The 19799-nt window shown below is 39.7% G+C and overlaps 1 pseudogene; it reads left to right on the forward strand.

The window, feature by feature from the left end:
• The first annotated feature begins 16501 nt into the window (after positions 1–16501).
• On the forward strand, positions 16502–16971 carry LOC116599242 (annotated as a pseudogene).
• Positions 16972–19799: the final 2828 nt, after the last annotated feature.

Consider the following 19799-nt stretch of genomic DNA (forward strand, 5'->3'; position numbering starts at 1 on the left):
AGGTTACAAATGGAAACTCAGAATATACACAAATGACTTATAAAGAACTGCCATGAAGAATCAATATCAAGAGACAAAAATAACAAGTTATTTCACAAAGAAGAAAATCTTTAAATACATGAGAAGAGACTCATGCTCAGAAATATACATCAAAATTGTAGTGAATTAGTTTTTGAAAATTAAAGGTCTAAAATTAAAAGTTGGAGAGGATGTTCTGATTTTGTTTACGCTATACCTTGACTTCTAAGAGTGCCAAGAGGCCAACACGTATGGTAGTAGACATGTAAAGATGCTCATGGCTGCACTTTTCAGCTAATACTTGTCTCCATGTTGCAAATCTACTTCTCATTCTGAAGATAGAAATTTTTCCTTTGGATAAAGGCAATTAAGCACAGGTGGCTATCTCAACCACCAGGTGAATTTAGGACGAGGCGGCCAGAATGCTATTAAGTTCTTCATTATTGTCTTTCTTGATAGCCAAGTAGATATATCCCATTACATGCATGCTAAGTGTATAGTATTTCTGTATTTGTAATCTCTAGTAATTTGTAATCCCTGTAATTTGTAATATCTGTCTTTGTAATCATGACTGTTGCTTGTCATGTGCATCACATGCTAGTATTTATTCAGAACTTTTCTCTTCTACCTTTGTAGAGAGGTTATGTTGCCAGGACATTGTGTTTTTCTGTTTTCCTGAGACTTCAAAGCAGAGTTTCAGCTAGACAATACAAACCCTCAGAATCCTAGCTGCAGGATGCTAAATTTATGGGTATCTCAGATTCTTATGGGTAGCTCATATTCTTCAACCAGAATCTCTCAGACTAAGTTTAGTTATAAGGAAGACTTTCTCAGTTTGGGATGGGTTTAATATTATCCATGAAAGATAACTTATCTGACAGGAAATGCTCTGATCCAATCTGGCAGTGACCCATTTTATTCATATTGGATTGCAAGGAGTTCTGGGAGATGGTATTGTAATTGGATCACTTGTTTCAGGGTCATACAACCTCTTTCACAGAATTAAGCAAGCATCTCCTGCCATAATAAATGTTATTAGTTTGTAAAGTACTCTGAATATTGCATTGGAACAAGTTTGATTTAAATCACTTGACTTCCAGCCCCTGATTTGTTTTTAGACTCAGATTATGTAGTAGACCCGTGTTTCATTAAGGCTCTTGGCAAAATCCCACCTTTCTTGGTTTTAGTAGGTTTTTTGTTTTGTTTTGTTTTAACTTGACTCCCACCCTCATTACAGTCTAGAGCTTTGAAAATGCTATGGAGGACAATTTCAAGTGCAGCTTAAAGCACTCCAAAGACCTGCATGCTAGTTGCCCCAAGGTTACCTAGAGATTGTGGAAGTGTGAACAATGTGCCTCCCACAGGAGGACTTAAGCCATTAAAAAAAAATAAGTAGAACAAACAAGTGTGCTAAAGAGCAGCAGAGAGAGAATCCTCAAGCACACTTCTCCCTGCCGAGTATGGAACCCAAAGTGGGACTTGATCCGAGGTTCCTGAGATCATGACCTGAGCTGCAATCAGGAGTTGGATGCTTAAGTGACTTAAACACCTAGGCACCCCAACATTTATTTTAAATACCTTATCTGTGCTCCTTAGCACAATGTGTTTACATAGGAGTTCCAAGTCTTACCCTGTATGAATTCTGCAGACTACAGCAGATAGATAGCTTGTCAGAATTGACAATTGCGATCAATGCACATTTAGTTCACATGTCAGTGTTACCCAACTGAAGGAACTAAGAGGATATTCTTATATTCCAAGTAGTTAAAGCTGTATGTTCAGTTAATTAGCAAATATACATTTGGAGGACTAGTTATGCAGTTGGTATTTTGGTCAAGATTCAGCTCTCATACTAGCTAATATGTATGCACTAGTACATATAGTGGGGTTCTTTGTGTTAAGCAGGTTTAGAAGTATGCAAACCTGTTATTTCAGCTCCTGGCAGGGAGATTATGGCTTTGCCTAATTATACACCCAAACACGACTCCAGGAGACAAACAGTAATTTCCATATCCTTAAAGTTTCTTTTTCTAGAAAGCTAGAAGTTAGTGATACATTCCATATTTAGAGGGGACTCCTGGGGCTCAATTGATCTCTTGTCAGAAAACCAGAATTTTTAAAACTAGTTTTAGAAGACTTGCTTCCTCCATAAGCAACTTTACACAACTGCATTCTTTATAGGAGTTTGTGTTAAAAGCAGAGTTTGGAACATTGGATGTTAATAAATATCACTTGTTAAAGTGTAACTTCTGTTTATAAGAAAACCAAAATACCAAAAGCCTAGAATATCAAATTAACTGTAGCTCTTGTGTTGCTTATCATGGCTGTGTAAACACTTCAAGGAAGAAGTCAGTGTATCCTTTTCACTTGGAGCAGATCCCAGACTTGACTATACATACTCAGTAAACTTGTTGAAAGTACAAGTTGAGTACAAGTTGAGCTCGCTTAGGGGAGTCTTACATGGGTTGAGAAAAATCAATGTTTACTATAGATGCCATAGGTGATACTGGCTTAGCTTGTCTAGTTTTTGGTAATCAAAACTCATTTTCAAAGAAGGATACATATTTTTACAGTTCAGGTAGAAAACGCTTTCAGGAAGTAGCCATATTTGACCCTTTAAAAATAGCAATTACTTTTAAATGCATTTCAATAGTGGGGTGCTTGGGTGGCTCAGTCTGTTAAGCAACGGACTCTTGATGTCAGGTCCTGAGACTGAGCTCCCTGACCACACACAGCACAGTGCCTGCTGGAGATTCTCCTCCCCCCTTCCTCTCCCTCTGCTCATGTCTAAATAAAATCTTTAAAATGCACTTCAGTAAAAAGCTCACAGAGGCCTTCATGTTGACTAAATGAAAGCAAAATAATCCTTTTAAACTTACCTTATTACATGTGTTTAACAATAGCTAGATTTCAAATTCGGCTAAAAATTTAACTTGAGAATCTTTGAGTATGAGATTTCACAGCCAGTTCCACATAATTCAAAAGCTTCCAGTTAGAATGGCCAAAATTAGCAAGACAGGAAACGACATGTGTTGGAGAGGATGTGGAGAAAGGGGAACCCTCTTACACTGTTGGTGGGAATGCAAGTTGGTGCAGCCTCTTTGGAGAACAGTGTGGAGATTCCTCGAGAAATTAAAAATAGAGCTTCCCTATGACCCTGCCATTGCACTACTGGGTATTTACCCCAAAGACAGATGGAGTGAAAAGAAGGGCCATCTGTACCCCAATGTTTATAGCAGCAATGGCCACGGTCACCAAACTGTGGAAAGAACCAAGATGCCCTTCAACGGACGAATGGATAAGGAAGATGTGGTCCATATACACTATGGAGTATTATGCCTCCATCAGAAAGGATGAATACCCAACCTTTGTATCAACATGGACAGGACTGGAAGAGATTATGCTGAATGACATAAGTCAAGCAGAGAGAGTCAATTATCATATGGTTTCACTTATTTGTGGAGCATAACAAAAAGCATGGAGAACATGGGGAGTTAGAGAGAAGGGGGTTGGGGTAAATTGGAAGGGTAGGTGAATCATGAGAGACTATGGACTCTGAAAAACAATCTGAGGGGTTTGAAGTGGCGGGGGTGTGGGAGGTTGGGGTACCAGGTGGTGGGTATTATAGAGGGCACGGATCGCATGGAGCACTGGTAATGATACTGTTACGCTGAAAATAAATAAATTTTAAAAAAAAGCTCTCGTTTTAGAAAAATTCTAAGAAATTATTCTAATTTCTTAGAATAAATTCTAAGAAATGAGTGAAGAATTGATTACCCAAATTGAGGGCCTGCCTTTCCTCTGGGCTCTTGGCAAGCCATGCCTGTGTCTTTGTTTACCAGGTGAGGGAGGTGGGATGGGGGTACATTTTGGACCTCACTTGATAATGTGGCTTAGGGTCGGGTTTTGGATCACACTTATCTTGATCTCAAGAGGGACAGGAGACTGAATTTGGTCACATTAGCAGTCAGTCTGATCTATGTGACTAAGCTCTAATAAAATCTCTGGACACAAGTTTCTGGGAAGTACCCCTGTATAGTCACATTGTTGCCACGAAAGTTAGTGCTGTCTCACTCCACTGGAGGGGGCAACTGGAAGCTCTGTGGGTAGCCTCTGTGCATGTAATTATAATTCTAGGTTAGAGGACAGCACTGAACCATTATTAGGTAACAGAATATCCTGGCTTTGTTCCCAGAAACTCAGTGACTGTACTTCAAGTGTCTTGGTTAACTTCATGGGGGATGAAGCTAAAGAAGTTACCCTTAACTTGTAGGGTGAGGGAGAGTGTGGAGGAAGAAAGCATATCCTGGGGTCAGAATCCTCTCTTCTTCAGACCTTGGATTGAATGGGCAGTCATACTTTCCTAGGGCCTTGAGTCCCACATGGAGTGTAGGAGACTAAAAACTTCAGTACATCTGTTTTAAGGATTGGCAGAAGGATTTTTGCCAACAGCATAGTTCTCCTTACCGCTTTTAAGCCAGGATTGCATTTTCAAACAAAACATTTTAAAACATTTTAAACAAAACAAAAAATCAACTGAGTTTCATGTGCTCTAGCAATCAATGGTGTATGGGACTCCAAGTTTCTAGAGCTATGCACAAGTGGGCAGCATTATGTTAATTGGTCCAAGTTGTTTATTGATTTGAGAGGTTTTTTAGGAACAAAGGAATCAAACATCACTAGTTTGAATATATAAAAATAATTGTTTAGGAAGTAGACAACTACTAAACAACTAAACAAGTTGTTTAGTATATATTTATTTATATAATATTTTATAATATTTATATATTAAATATATATTTAATATTATATATTATATATTAAATATATATTATATATTAAAATATTTATATAGTATTTATATATTTAGAATATATAAAAATAGTTGTTTAGGAAGTAAACAACTACTAAACAATTAAACAAGTTGTTTAGTAAGTCACGTTAGAAATAGGAGTATCCGATTACCCAGCTGGTCCCTTCTAGAGAGAAATAAAATGGAACAACAATTGTTATTAAGCTCAGTAGTTGGAAAAAAAAACAGCTTTGGTCAGGAGAGCAGGAGGAAACCCCTGTTGCCTGTCTTTTGTGCTTTCTCCCATGAGGGTTTCTTTCCCAGAAATGAACATTTTTGTTCCTTCTTGGACTTATTCCTTCCCAAGAGGAAAATATTTGATTGTATGTTAATAAAGCTGATGCTCTATTCTGATCTGGTTGCTTGTGCTGATTCCATTGTCAATGACAACCTCTGGAAGGAGAGGTTTTGTGTTCTGGGAGGGCTGATAACCTCTATTCCCACCTGTTTAATGAGTTACTCTGTGCAACATCATGAAGTCTGCTCAGCTGTTTGATTTCATCCATTCCTTTCAGATTATGGAGCACAGAGAGCTTAGAATGGCAAAGAGGCTGATTTGCTCCATTCTTATGTGGCAGGAATCACAGGATCCTAGATATGCCTGATGAAGGGCCATCACAGCCCGACACAGAAGATTTCATTTGAGTTACTCTGGATCCAGAGAAGTTTGCCAAAGGAAGGTAGCTACAGGTGAGGACAATCTAACCCTGCTGGGTCAAGAGTCTCCGGAGGTGTAGAAAGCCATTTTTGAGCTGCTATATTTAGGGATGAGGGGGTTCTGGAATTTCTTAACAAAATACAGTTATGAATCTGTTCTGGAATTTGAGTCTGATGACCTAGGTCAACCTGTAGGGGCCTACTTAGCCAGAGCGACTCCATCTTAGTTAAACAGCCATTTTGTTGTTTGTGCAGTAAAACTTAAACTGACCCTGCTCCCCTCCCCCCAGATGAACTTACTTAAAAGCAAGTCTGGGAAACCAGTAAAATATGGTCGACCAGTCCCTGATAACAGAGCCCAAATACAAGGACAGGTCAGGTCAGGTGGAGATAACAAAGCCCAGAATGTAAGGACAAGTCAGGCCAAGTGGAGACAATCTCATTGGCCAGGCTCGACCACATGGCCTTTGCTCTATAAAAGCTAGTCTGAAGCTGGGGGTGGTCACTCTCTCTGTAAGAGATGGCCTTGGCCGGTTTTTGATTCTTGGTGTTGGTGCAAAATAAAGCCTTGCTTGACCTTTGCTTTGTATCAGTCTAGCTCCTTTGATCACGGGCCCCTCAAACCCTTAAACATTCAGGAAGAATTAACTTTTCATGTGCTTCAAGGAAAAATACTTGAGACCTTGCTGCTAGGAGAGAACCCATAATCAGATGGGAAGGCTGAAGAGCATGATGCCAATTTGGGTGTATAACTAAATTCCTTAACCATTTCATTTCTCCTGATCAATTCACCCTATAAATTTTAGCTAACTAGTTTAGTTCAATACTACAAGGTGGTTTGATTTTCCCAGACTCCCTACTAAATTACAGATGTTGTAGTTTGAGTTGCTTCCTGAGGGGGAAATAATTCTTGGACACATAGGCTTTTAAGCCTCAACTACTGTATCACATGCTCAACAGCATAACATAGCCCTTTCCCCAAGAGACAGAGTGGTTGTATCTCAGACCTTCCCGGACCTTCCCCTCTGATCCCAAGCTCTGTGCTGCCCCACTATCCCATTAAACAAGGTATCATTCTTGACCTCTCATTTCCGGTCTTGTGGTGAGATACTCCTGCATTCGTTTTCACTCAGCCAATATATTGAAATATATTCTGCCACTACAAGGTTTCAGCTATTGGTCATATAGAGGTGAACATATCTCACAATAGGAATTAGTCTAGCAGGAGAAAGGGCCTCAAAAAAACATGCTTCAAGCAAGATTCCTTCAAGTGATAGCTGAAGGCTAAGTGATAGAAGACAAAATTACATCTATTAAGAAATCTTCCAGACTGAAGAAACTGGAAGTGTGAAGATATGGAGAAGGACAGAGCTTGGTATTTTCCAGGAAACAGAGTTGGTGTGGATAAACTATAGAAGAGCCGGGGTTCCCAAGTGATAGTTACATTCCTTCTCCTATAGGTGCTTAAACAATTAGCAGCTGTGAACCAATATTTTAGTGCCTGCTATCATTTAGATACTCTAAGCGCTTTATATCCATTTACTCCCTTGGTTTTCATGACCATCTTGCAGTCTAAGTACTATCACCCTGTTTCACAGGCACTGAGGAGCAGAGGTTAGTTTCAGAGGACACACAAGTCCTAAGTAGGAGAGCTATGAATCAAGCCCAGATAGTCTGGCACCAGCATCCAGGCTTCTAACACACAACTGCCTCACCATAGGAACTGAAGTATTGGTTTGATGGATTCACCTGAATTGGAGTATGGGAACAAGACCTAAAGCCATTCACTACCCATCTGCTTCTCAATCCAAAAGGATAGTTTAGCGGGCTGAGCAAAACACTAGTCCACTTTGTGAAGAAGTCCTTTTTTTAAAAAAAAAAAATTTATTTATTTATTTGACAGACAGATCACAAATAGGCAGAGAGGCAGGAAGAGAGAGAGAGAGAGGAGGAAGCCGGCTCCCTGCTAAGCAGAGAGCCTGATGTGGGGCTCGATCCCAGAACCCTGGGATCATGACCTGAGCCGAAGGTAGAGGTTTTAACCCACTGAGCCACCCAGGTGCTCCAAGAAGTCCCCTTTTATTGCAGGCTACAGATGGCACCAGGATTAGATGTAATGGCTTAGAACAGTGTGGACCAGTACTTGGCTTTTGCCATCTCCATGAAGCTGATGGATTGATAAGCATCCCTTGTGAAAGGGCCAGTGTGGTGGAGAGGAGTCACAGGTGGTTTCCAGTGCTGCTCCCTTCATGGGGGTGTAGAGGTCAGACTTCAGGGACATGGAGATTAAGTGGTCATCTTTTCATTGATCCAGCAGTGGAGGCAAGCAGGAATGGGATTCCCGTAGTACACCAGAGTTTGTGCATTCAGAAGACTAGAGACTTAAGCAAAGTTCCAATTTCAGGAACCACATGCAAAGTTCTAAAAGAATCTCGTTAAGTCTAAAGATGATTTTTGTGGGCAAGGATAAGAAATATTTTGAACATTAGGCGTCCATCACTGATGAAGGGACTGCTTATAAGAGCTACTGTTAAAAGGATGGGTGTTTGTGTCTTGTGATTTGACAAAGTGATAGAGAATATGCATTATTAAAGTAATTGCAGGATTACAAATATGACAAAGCAACAAGTAACAGCAGCTGGAAGGAAAAAAAAATACTACATTTGTATTAACCCTATGTTCCCACCAACACATCCTTCATGGTTGTTAATGCCACTAGCTCTATAAAAACTTGGAGTAAAGCACATAATCACAAGTCTGCTTTTAGGAAAAGAGAGGAGAAAAATAACTTGCATTATGAGTTTTTCTCCTATGCTAGTTGAATATAGCCTGAGATCAAGCATTTTTGAAGGTGAGAAGAATGGGTTCAAAGATACATGTATTGCAGTCATTAGTAAGGGCTATAGGAAATTCAGGTATCTCACTGCAGAAAGGCCTTTAGTGTAGGTCTGTGAAGGGAATCTGGGATTACCTGTTTCCAGAAGGACTGCTTCATATCTCCATCTACTCAAGTGAAGTCTTAGTACAAATGCAGGATATGCAAACCCTGGGTAGCCTTTGAATGGGACTTGGGATTGTCCGTGACAGAACACAGCAATGACAGCTGAAGGAAGATGAGGTCACCATGGCCATGTTTTCTGAAACTGACCATTCACCTTGCCCTGACCTTGACTGTTGTCATAAGACCAAACAGCCCAGGTGTAAGAGTGCTTTAAAAAGCATCCTAGGGGGGCGCCTGGGTGGCTCAGTGGGTTAAAGCCTCTGCTTTCGGCTCAGGTCATGATCTCAGGGTCCTGAGATCGAGCCCCACATCGGGTTCTCTGCTCGGCAGGGAGCCTGCTTCCTCCCTCTCTCTCTCTGCCTGCCTCTCTGCCTACTTGTGATCTGTCAAATAAATAAATAAAATATTTTTTAAAAAAAGCATCCTAAATTGAATCCAGCTCAGGAGCCATCAAGTCAGAACTATAAACAAAAAACCCCCAGGGGACTGGAATAATTTTCAGCTGAAGACATTACTCAGGTACAGAAATCTAGTGAACCACCAATTGGACCATCAACCTTCAGTTCATAGGAGGGGAAAAAAAATCCTATGGTAAGACCAAAGCAATACTGGGAACCAGTGCGGAAAACAGGAAGATCTCCACTGGGATGTAATGTCTCTAAGTGTCAGCACTAGGATGTGTTAGGTTGAGCAGCAACTCCAGGTGCTCTGCTGCACTTCCCCAAGGGAATCCTTGAGACACCGACAGCCATGGTGCCCCACTACCAGGAACACCTCCTGGAGCCAGAGGGTTGTCCCCACCCTTGTCTTCCCTGCTCCAAACTCCTTCAACATTTGATCCAGGTTTTTAACACCTTCCTTCCCCCCCAAAGTCCAGCTTGCACTTTCTACCACTCTAATTGCCATTGTTAGGGTGTAGTTTGTGTGCTGTAGGACATCTTTAGATCCAAACCTCTGACAATTACTAGGAAATAGATCCTAAGATATTTCTATCATGAGTCACAAAACAGGAATTTTCATTTTACACTGAATCAGCATAAGCTCTCCAGGGAAGCAGCCATAGTGAGGTGATCCAACTCTGCTGGGTTGTCTTGTTAATGAGTGATGAACAGCATCTAAGTTTCTGAATTAAGGACACAGCACATCCCTCAGACAGGAGTAAGTGCTTGTATAATTCAAGGAAAAAATAACCTTAAAATGCCCTATAAGGGACAAAGGATTTCTTCTATAGGAAAGGGCCCTTAGAGTTCACCCTCAATAGGTTCTCAATGCATTTCATGGCTACTTCTGCTTGTATCAGGATTCATGCCCTGTGTACAGAAGTAGCATGAGGGAACGAGCAAAGTTTTAAGGTCAGTATCACAATCCCATCTCCTGGTTCAGTTCCATCACTTCTACAGCTCATAAACATTCTGGGAATCTTGTTGCTTAAATCGGTGTTAAGTGGAGACCCTTTAGGCTGAGCAATGTCTGAATACAAAGCCCTAGGAGAAAATGGAGTTCTCAGGCAGATTTTTGAAATATCTGTAGGTTCAACATGAGGAAGTAGGAAAGGGAACTCTTGGGTCTAGGATCCCACAAAAACACTGAAGACTGGACTTTAAAGGACTGTTATGATCTACTGTCATCTAAACCCCAAGGGCAGGAAAGATTGAAATGAGGCCACTTAGGACGGAAATAAAATCTCAAGGACTAGAACAGCTAGGGGCCCAGGAAATACACAAGAGGGACCATATACTTTTATGAGGACAAAATAAATACCAAGTCAGGAGCTTCAAAGAAAGGGAGAACTGAACAGGAATAGAACTATGTCCCAGTAAAAGCCATTCATTTAGAGCCTGCCTCTCAAATTCCAGCAAGATGAATCAGAACCTAAGTGAACACCAAAGTGTTTCTCTGGTTTCAAGCTACCTGATTGAGAGGAAATATAGAATTAAGGAATGTTCAAACAGTCCAGGGGTCCTGAGGAAAGGATTTGTAAAAGATCTCAGACAAGGCAGTTATCCTATAGCTTTCTCTAGACATTATGGATCATTCCTCAAAGAAGGTTAGGATGGCTTGGAGGCAGAAAGTAGCTATAAAGCCAGCCTACTGAAAGCACCAGGAGGATAATGGGCTACAGGTAAAGCGCTCTTCTGACATGAGATATTTTAAGTCAGAATAGGAAAGATAACAGCCAGTAACACTATCAAGAATGAGGGAGGGTTGCTTTAAGAGATTACGCCAGAGTTAGAACCAAAGATTGAAACAACTAAAGAAAGTCCTTCCTGCAACCTTGCATTGTAAAACACAGTAAATCTAGGAGTTAGAAATACCCTTCCTAATAAAAGGGGGGGTTAATTCTCTTATCCCAACCGGTAGCTAGCATCAACCTCTAATGTTCTTTAGACACTGTTCCTGTCCCAGGTTTTCCAGCAACCCCGCAACAGCAAAGTAAAGGAAGCCCGGATAGGAAAATGAGCTCCATCTGGTCTAAAATGGTCTCTAGTATTTGATCAGCTCAAAGCGCTTCTCTCAACTCAATACCAAATTTTGCTCCGATGTTAGTGAAAATAAAGTGCTGTTTACTGCTTAGGTCTCAACTAAATTTTGTGATTTAGTGAGATAAAGGGAATTAAGTCTAGGTGTCTCATTCATCTTGCTTGTCTTTCCCACAGCTAGACAGCAGGAAATTCCCGGTCTCTTAAGGCAGAAAGAGAAAAGCAGAGAGAAAGACACTAACAGAAAAGAGAAACTAACTGATAGATCCAGTCACCCACATTCAACCTTCACCTTAGTTAGCAGCACAAAGACCCTAGTGGACTCCGGAAGTCTCACTTAAATAGGAGGTGAAAGGACATGATTGGGCAGAGTTGGAAGCTGGACATGATTGGTCAGGCTGGAGCCAATGAGCTTCCTGGGTCTTTTTAGCCTGTGTCTTTTTTTTTTAAATTGGGAGACCCCCTCAGTGTGTACACCTGAAAGATAAGTAACTCTCCAGCATTTATTCTCAGGATTCACATGGGGGTAAAAATGTTGCAACTATTAAAAATAGGATTGAATCTGAAATTTGGTAGTAAAGAAAATAAACTCAATAAATAGTGATAGGACTCTATTCCACATGAAAAACAATAAATATTTTTTCCTTATTACTACAGATGACCCAAGTCATATAACTTTCTGCGTAAACAGAGACCACTGCCAACACCTCCTTTTTAAAGTCTTTTCTAAGAAGACTAAATTCTTCCTCCGGAAACATATTTGGACAAAACAAGAATGTGGAAGTAGTGGCCATACAGTCACTTTGCGGTCTCAAGCAGATGGCTTCTCTTGATATCAAAACCTACTTTTCATGTCTGAGACTGTTTCTCAACAATAAATCCACGTCCTCAGCACCGAACTTAGGAAAATTGGTGAAATCTCTAAGGAAGGCAGCAGGAGTACAATTATTATCTGTACTTATTCATGCAATTCATTTTTCTAAGTATTCCTGGTAGGTTTCAGACAAGAATAAAGAGATCTCAGGGGTGGTTACTATATGGTTATTTTAAATCTATGATTTATTTTTCCTAGGTTGCAGAAAGTTATCAGAGGTTAGGTGTCCACCCAGAGAAGACGTAGATGCATCATATTTCAAAAGGTTTCTGTTGGGGGGGGGGGTGGTCACAGCTGCCAGGGATCCTACTAGCAGTACTTAAAATTCCCCATATATGGAAGCTTAAACCTTGCTGCACCTGCCCTCTTAGATTGGGGAATTATGTCACCACTCAAGAAAAGTTTAAAGGGGCACCTGGGTGGCTCAGTGGGTTAAAGCCTCTGCCTTTGGCTCAGGTCATGATCCCAGGGTTGGGCTCTCTGCTCAGCAGGGAGCCTGCTTCTCCCTCTCTCTCTGCCTGCCTCTCTGCCTGCTTGTGATCTCTGTCTGTCAAATAAATAAATAAAATCTTAAAAAAAAGAAAAGTTTAAAAAGTAACAAGCACTAATTTTATGTGTGTCCTACAAGGGAATGTTCACAGGCATCAGCTCCTCTATCTTCTTGAACCAAACTCCATGCGAATTAGGCAAAATTTTCATTCATGGGTAGAAAGCAGAATGAGTGCCCATGAATTTTTTTTTTTTTGCCTGAATCTTTAAATAACATTTCCACCTCCAGCTTCTTTAATTCTTAAAATATCATTTCCTTTCAATTATGTTAATAGAATTAACACAAAATTACTATTTCTTTCAGTTATTTAACTCATGTTTAACTGTCTATTACTTGATAAGAATGTTACTGAGGAAAAAGGGGGCAAACCAGAAAGACACAGTACCTGCCTGTATAGAGGACAATTCTAGAGTAGAAGCTTAAGAAAAGTGTTTTTGCCTGGGTTCCACTGGAAGGAAAGCCCGAGTCATTAGCATATTTACTAGTGCTTTATTGAGGGTTGTAATTTCAGGCAAGCAGGAGAGACAGAAAGGGGAAATGATTAGACAAAATAGGCAAGTCAGTGTAATGTTATACCGAGCTGGTTACCATTTTGAAATAAGTGTGACTGAATGTTACCATCATGGTACCATCTTGTCATTTTAGAAAACCTACTCAGAATAAGGAGAGAGGGAGGATTTATCTGCTAGCTTCTATATCTTGTTAAAAAATAAAGGTTGGTTGTTTTAGGAGTTAACAGGTCCTGCTCTGCATTGTCCCTGTATGAGCACCAAGCAGATTTTATAGGATCTTAGGACTTAGTGTCAATAAGAAAAACCAGAGATGAGAAGTGAGAGATAGGTTCTTTTGGGCAAGAACTGTCTGCTAGTGTACACATGAACTTGATCAGGCTCCACATGGAGAAGCTGCTACAGCTGGGGATGGAAGGAAACAAGCAGACAAATTTCCATGGGATAGCTGATGATGAGAGGATCCAAAATGATGTGTACAAAGAGTTAGATATGTTGCACTCCTTGCACCATGCATATCTACCCATTCCCCATCATATCCAGCTCCTCTACCACAGTGAGTACAACAGTTATGTAGGAGAATGTCCTTATGCTTAGGAGATGCACGTTGGAGTAAATGTACACTGTCTTCATATGTGTATCAAGCGTATGTGTAAGATATGGTTTATATATAAATACACTCATACACCTATCCATGTGTGCATTTAAAACAAATATGGCAAAATGTTAATTTAATCTAGGTGGGGGGTTTACTGATATTCATTGTACTATTTCAATGATTATGCATATTTAAAATGTTTTATGGAGTTGAAAAAATTGTCCTACCACTCCATCAACTTTGCTTTCATGCTTGTTTGAAAACGAATACTAATGAAACATTGAACACCACATCAAAAACTAATGATGTACTATATGTTGGCTATTGAACTTAATAAAAAATACATAAAACAATCAAAAAGAAAATGAATGACACTATTTTTAGAGACAGATGTCTTTGAAGTCAACTTGTGAGGAAATACAGTACTCAGTTATCCACTACTATCCTAACCCCAAAGCCATGTCCTTCTTATATGATTCCAAACATGCAATTTATCACTAGATTCTGGGGCTCTATGCTTAGCACTTGATTTGGAAAGGCTCATATTAATAGGGCTAGGGGAAAGTATACCGTAAGAAGTATCAACCCTCTGTTTTAGTTACCTATTGCTGTATAACTAACGACCCCATATAAATATAATGTTTATTCTGAATTGAAATCAAGATCTTCAAGTTATATCAGCACCCTTTTGTTCACTGCAGCACTATTCACAATAGTAAAGATATGGAAACAACCCACATGTCCATCAACAGCTGAAAGGAAGAAGAAAATATGTATATGCATAGAATGGAATGTTATTCTGCCTTAAAAAGAAGGAAATACTACCATTTGTGATAACATGGATCAACCTAGAGAACATTACGCCAAGTGAAATAAGAGAAGGCATGGAAGGATAAATACTGCATAATTTCACTTATATGAGGTATCTAAAATAGGCAAACTCACAGAAACAGAGAATAGAATGGTGGTTACCAGGAGCTGAGGGGAGGAGAAATGAACTGGTGCAGGATAGATATACAATTTCAGTTCTGCATGTTGAAAAAGTTTTATAAATTTGCTGTACAATATAATACTCATAGTTAACAATGAAGTATATGTCCCTTTAACACATGTTAAGAGAACAGTTCCATGTTAAGTGTTTTTTACCACAAACATACAGATATAGGGAAATTTCTGGAGGTGGTGGATATGTTTAGTATTTTGATTGTGATGATGGTATTACAGGTATATGTACATATCCAAACGGAAGAAAATGTATACATTAAATATATATAAATTTTTGTTTGTCAATTATAGCTCACTGAAGCTTTAAAATTATAGGTTTAGTAGCTTAAAACAAATGTTTATCATGTCACAGCAGTCAGAAATCTGGACATGACTGAGCTGGATGGTCTGCAGTCAAGGTGTCATCCAGGCCTTAGTCATCTCAAGGCTCAACTAAGGGAGGATCCGTTTCTAAGCTCACTCATCTAGCTCAGCCTCAGGTCCTCTCTGGCTGCTTGCTGAAGACATCAGTTCCTTGCCACATGAATATCTCCAAAGGGCTTCTCAAAACATGGAAGTTTGACTTGATTCTCCATAAAAGAGGTTCCAAGAGGGAGAAAATAAGAAGGTCAGAAAGACAGAAATCAGTTTTTTGGTAATCTCATCTTAAAAGTCAATTTCAATGCTTTTGGCACATTCTACCTGTTAGAAATAAGTTACTAGGTATTTTCACTCTCAAGGAGAAGTAATTACACAAGAGCATGAATACCAGGGGAGTAGGGATCACTGGCTCCCATTTTAGAGGCTGCCTACCACATTCTCCTGCTTAAACCCTAATGTCCATGATCAGATTTAAAACCAACTCAGAATAAAGACACACAACTCATATTAGTTAACTTTTATTTCTTTTTTTTTTAAAGTAGGTTCTATGCCCAACATGGAGCCCACTGAGGGGCTTGAACTCTTTACCCTGAGATCAAGACCTGAACTGAGCTAAGAGTCAGATGCTTAACAAACTGAGCCACCCAGGCACCCCCATATAATTAAAAAGTTAATTTTTAATTAACTTCTCCTACTCTTAAAAAAAGTACTTTTTAATATAGAAAGAGAAGAAGAAAAGGGAAGCATATTGTGCCAATATATTAAGAGCTCCAACTGGAATAGTACCCAGGCCAGTTGAGAGGGCAGTCTGTGGGCCTTGTTTTCAGCCTGCCAGCTTGTAATCCCAGTTGAATCTACTTTCTATGGCCATTCTTGCCATCACCCATCTTGGACTCTGAGAGTTTTTCATGCCCAAAGTTTTTCATGGAATATGCTCAGGATGAACACCTGGTGTGAACTATGCAGAGACAGAAGGTGAATTACAACAGGTTTACCAGACTTCTCAGCTGATCCTATGAGGTAGTTTGGAATGGAGATAGTCCTGTACACTTGTCTTGATTGGGTAAGGGGGACAAATCCTTATACCTAGGATCAAGGAGACATTGGATATAGTCATTGCATTAGGAGGGTGCATAATTCAAGGTGATGGAGTATCCTCTGGCTGAAGGTAATTTCTGGAAAGGAATGCAGCTGTGAGCCTTCAGTGGTCAACACTCCTAGCTACTGAGTGAAATGCTTCAACCCTGCAGGGGGATCTGTGTGTTGCTCTGCAGTCTAGAACTAGGGAATGTTCATAACTAAGTTGTCTTCTGAGGGGACTTGGAGGTGGGTTAGGAAATAAACCCTTAAAAGTTTTCCTGGTTGGAGAATGGATTCTTCTCCTGTTGCTTCTGTGCTTAATATCATATTTCTTCTTGGTTAAGAAATCATGAAATAGATACCATAAAAGTGAAAACAGTTTTTAAAGATATTATTAAGACCAAACAAATAGACAAAAATCCCAGAGAAAGAATGTAAACAGACATTATAACAACAATACATCCACCTCAATTTGGTTGTTACTTTTAAGATACAAATAAATGAGCCTTTTACCAAGATGGCGCCGAAAGCTGAGAAGGAAGCCCCTGACCCTCCCAAAGCCGAAGCCAAAGCAAAGGCTTTGAAAGCCAAGAAAGCGGTGCTGAAAGGCGTCCACAGTCACAAAAAAAAGAAGATCCGCACATCACCTACGTTCCCACGACCCAAGACTCTGCGTCTCTGAAGGCAACACAAATACCCTCGAAAGAGCGCCCCTAGGAGAAACAAGCTTGACCACTATGCCATCATCAAGTTCCCCCGACTACTGAGTCAGCCATGAAGAAAATAGAAGACAACAACACACTTGTGTTCATTGTGGATGTCAAGGCCAACAAGCACCAGATCAAACAGGCTGTGAAGAAGCTCTATGACATTGATGTAGCCAAGGTCAACACCTTAATCAGGCCTGATGGAGAGAAGAAGGCATACGTCCGGCTGGCCCCTGACTATGATGCTTTGGATGTTGCCAACAAAATTGGGATCATCTAAACTGAGTCCAGCTGGCTAAATCTAAATACAGTTTTTTCATGATAAAAAAAAAAAGATACAAATAAATGAGATATAACTATTACAACTAAAATATGAGAAACGCATAAATTCAGAAAATAAAATCAAATAATTTCTTTTGTATTTATTGGTTAACTTTCTTTTGTTTTAATTTAAATGAAAGATTGTGGGCTCTGAGAAATAAATTGAGGATTTTGGAGGGGAGGAGAGAGGGGATTAGGTGAGCCTGGTGGTGGGTATTAAGGAGGGCATATATTGAATGGAGCATTGGGTGTGGTGCATAAACAATGAATCTTGGAACAGTGAAAAAATTAAAGAAAAGATTTTGTATGATAATATTCACTTAAAATTAATAAATTTTGTCAAAAAAATTAAATTCAATTATCCAACATACATCATTAGTTTCAGATGTAGTGTTCAAGAATTCATCAGTGTATAACACCCAGTGCTCATTACATCACATGACTTCTTTAATGCTCATCACCCAACTGCCCCATGCCCCCACCCACCTCTCCTTCCACAACTTTTTCCAGAGTCAAGAGTCCTTCATGGTTTGTCTCCCTCTCTAATTTCTTCCCATTTAGTTTTCCCTCCTTTCCCCTATGATTCTCTCTGCACCATTTCTTATATTCCACGTAAGTAAAACCATATCATAATTGTCTTTCTCTGCTTGAATTATTTCACTTAGTATAATAGTCTCCAGTTCCATCCATGTCAAAGTAAATGGTAGGCATTCATCCTTTTTGATGGCTGATAATATTCTACTATATATATAAACCATATCTTCTTTATCCATTCATGTCTTGAAGGACATGTCGGCTTCTTCCACAATTTGGTTATTTTGGACATTGTTGCTATGAACTAGGGGTGCAGGTGCCCCTTCTTCTCCCTTATCTGTATCTTTGGGGTAAACACCAAGTAGTGCAATTCCTAGGTCATAGGGTAACTCTATTTTTAACTTTCTGAGGAACCTCCAAACTGTTTTCCAAAGTGGATGTACCAACTTGCATTCCCACCAACAGTGTAAGAGGTTTCTCCCCTCTCCACATCCTTGCCCACATTTGTTGTTTCCTGTCTTGTTAATTTTAGCCATTCTGACTGGAGTGCGGTGGTATGTCATTGTGGTTTTGATTTGTATTTCCCTGATGCCAAGTGACGTTGAGCATTTCTTCATATGTCTGTTGGCCATTTGTATGTATTCTTTATAGAAATGTTTGTTTATGTCTTTTGCTCATTTCTGGACAGGATTGTTTGATATTGGGGTGTTGAGTTTGAGAAGTTCTTTATAGATGTTGGGTACCAGCCCTTTATCTGATATATCTTTTGCAAATATCTTCTCCCATTCTGTAGGTTGCCTTTTAGTTTTGTTGACTGTTTCCTTTGCTGTGCATAAGCTTTTTATTTTGATGAAGTCACAACAGTTCATTTTTGCTTTTGTTTCCTTGCCTTTAGAGATGTCTCTACCAAGAAGTTGCTCCAGCTGAGATTAAAGTGGTTGCTGCCTGTGTTCTCCTCTAGGATTTTGATGGATTTCTCACACTGAGGTCTTTTATCCATTTTGAGTTTTCCTTTGTGCATGGTATAAGAGAATGGTCCAGTGAGAAGCAAGACGGTGGAGGAGTAGGAAACTGAAATAGCATTAGGTCCCGGGAGTTCAGCTAGCTAGTTATCAAACCATTCTGAACACCTACAAACTCAACAGGAGATAGAAGAGCAGCTATTCTAGGAACAGAAAATCGACCACTAAAAGAAGTCCTAGCCTCAGCAATCAGACAAAAAAAGAAATAAAAGGCATCTGAATTGGCAAAGAAGAATTCAAACTCTCACTCTTTGCAGATGGTATGATACTTTATGTGGAAAACCAAAAAGACTCCACTCCAAAACTGCTAGAACTCATACAGGAATTCAGTAAAGTGTCAGGACATAAAATCAGTGCACAGAAATCAGTTGTATTTCTATACACCAATAACAAGACAGAAGAAAGAGAAATTAAGGAGTGGATCCCATTTAAAATTGCACCCAAAAACACAAGATACCTACTAACCAAAGAGGTAAAGGATCTATACTCAGAAAACTATCAAGTACTCATGAAAGATATTGAGGAAGAAATGAAGAAATAGAAAAACGTTCCATGCTCATGGACTGGAAGAACAAATCTCGTGAAAATGTCTATGCTACCTAAAGCAACCTACACATTTAACGCAATCCCTATCAAAACACCATTGGTTCTTTTTTTTTTCCCAAAGAAATGGAACAAATAATCCTAAAATGTATAAGGAACCAGAAAAGACCCCAAATAGCCAGGGGAAGGTTGAAAAAGAAAACCCAAGTTGGCAGCATCACAATTTCAGACTTTAAGCTTTGTTACAAAGCTGTACTCATCAAGACAGTAGGGTACCGGCACAAAAACGGACACATAGATCAATGGGACAGACTAGAGAATTCAGAAATAGACCCTCACCTCTATGATCAACTCATCTTCAACAAAGCAGGAAAGAATGTTCAATGGACAAAAGAAAGTCTTTTCAGCAAATGCTGTTGGGAAAATTGGACAGCCACATGCAGAAGAATGAAATTGGACCATTTCCTTACACCACACACAGAAATAGACTCAAAATGGAGGAAAGACCTCGATGTTAGAAAGGAATCCATCAAAATCCTTGAGGAGGACACAGGAAGCAACCTTCTTGACCTCAGCCACAGTAACTTCTTCCTAGAAACATTGCCAAAGGCAAGGGAAGCAAGGGCAAAGATGAACTATTGGGATTTCACGTTTGTTGTTTCCTGTCTTGTTAGTTTTAGCCAACAAA

Source organism: Mustela erminea, chromosome 9 (genome assembly GCF_009829155.1).
Source record: "Mustela erminea isolate mMusErm1 chromosome 9, mMusErm1.Pri, whole genome shotgun sequence".
Lineage (NCBI taxonomy): Eukaryota > Metazoa > Chordata > Mammalia > Carnivora > Mustelidae > Mustela > Mustela erminea.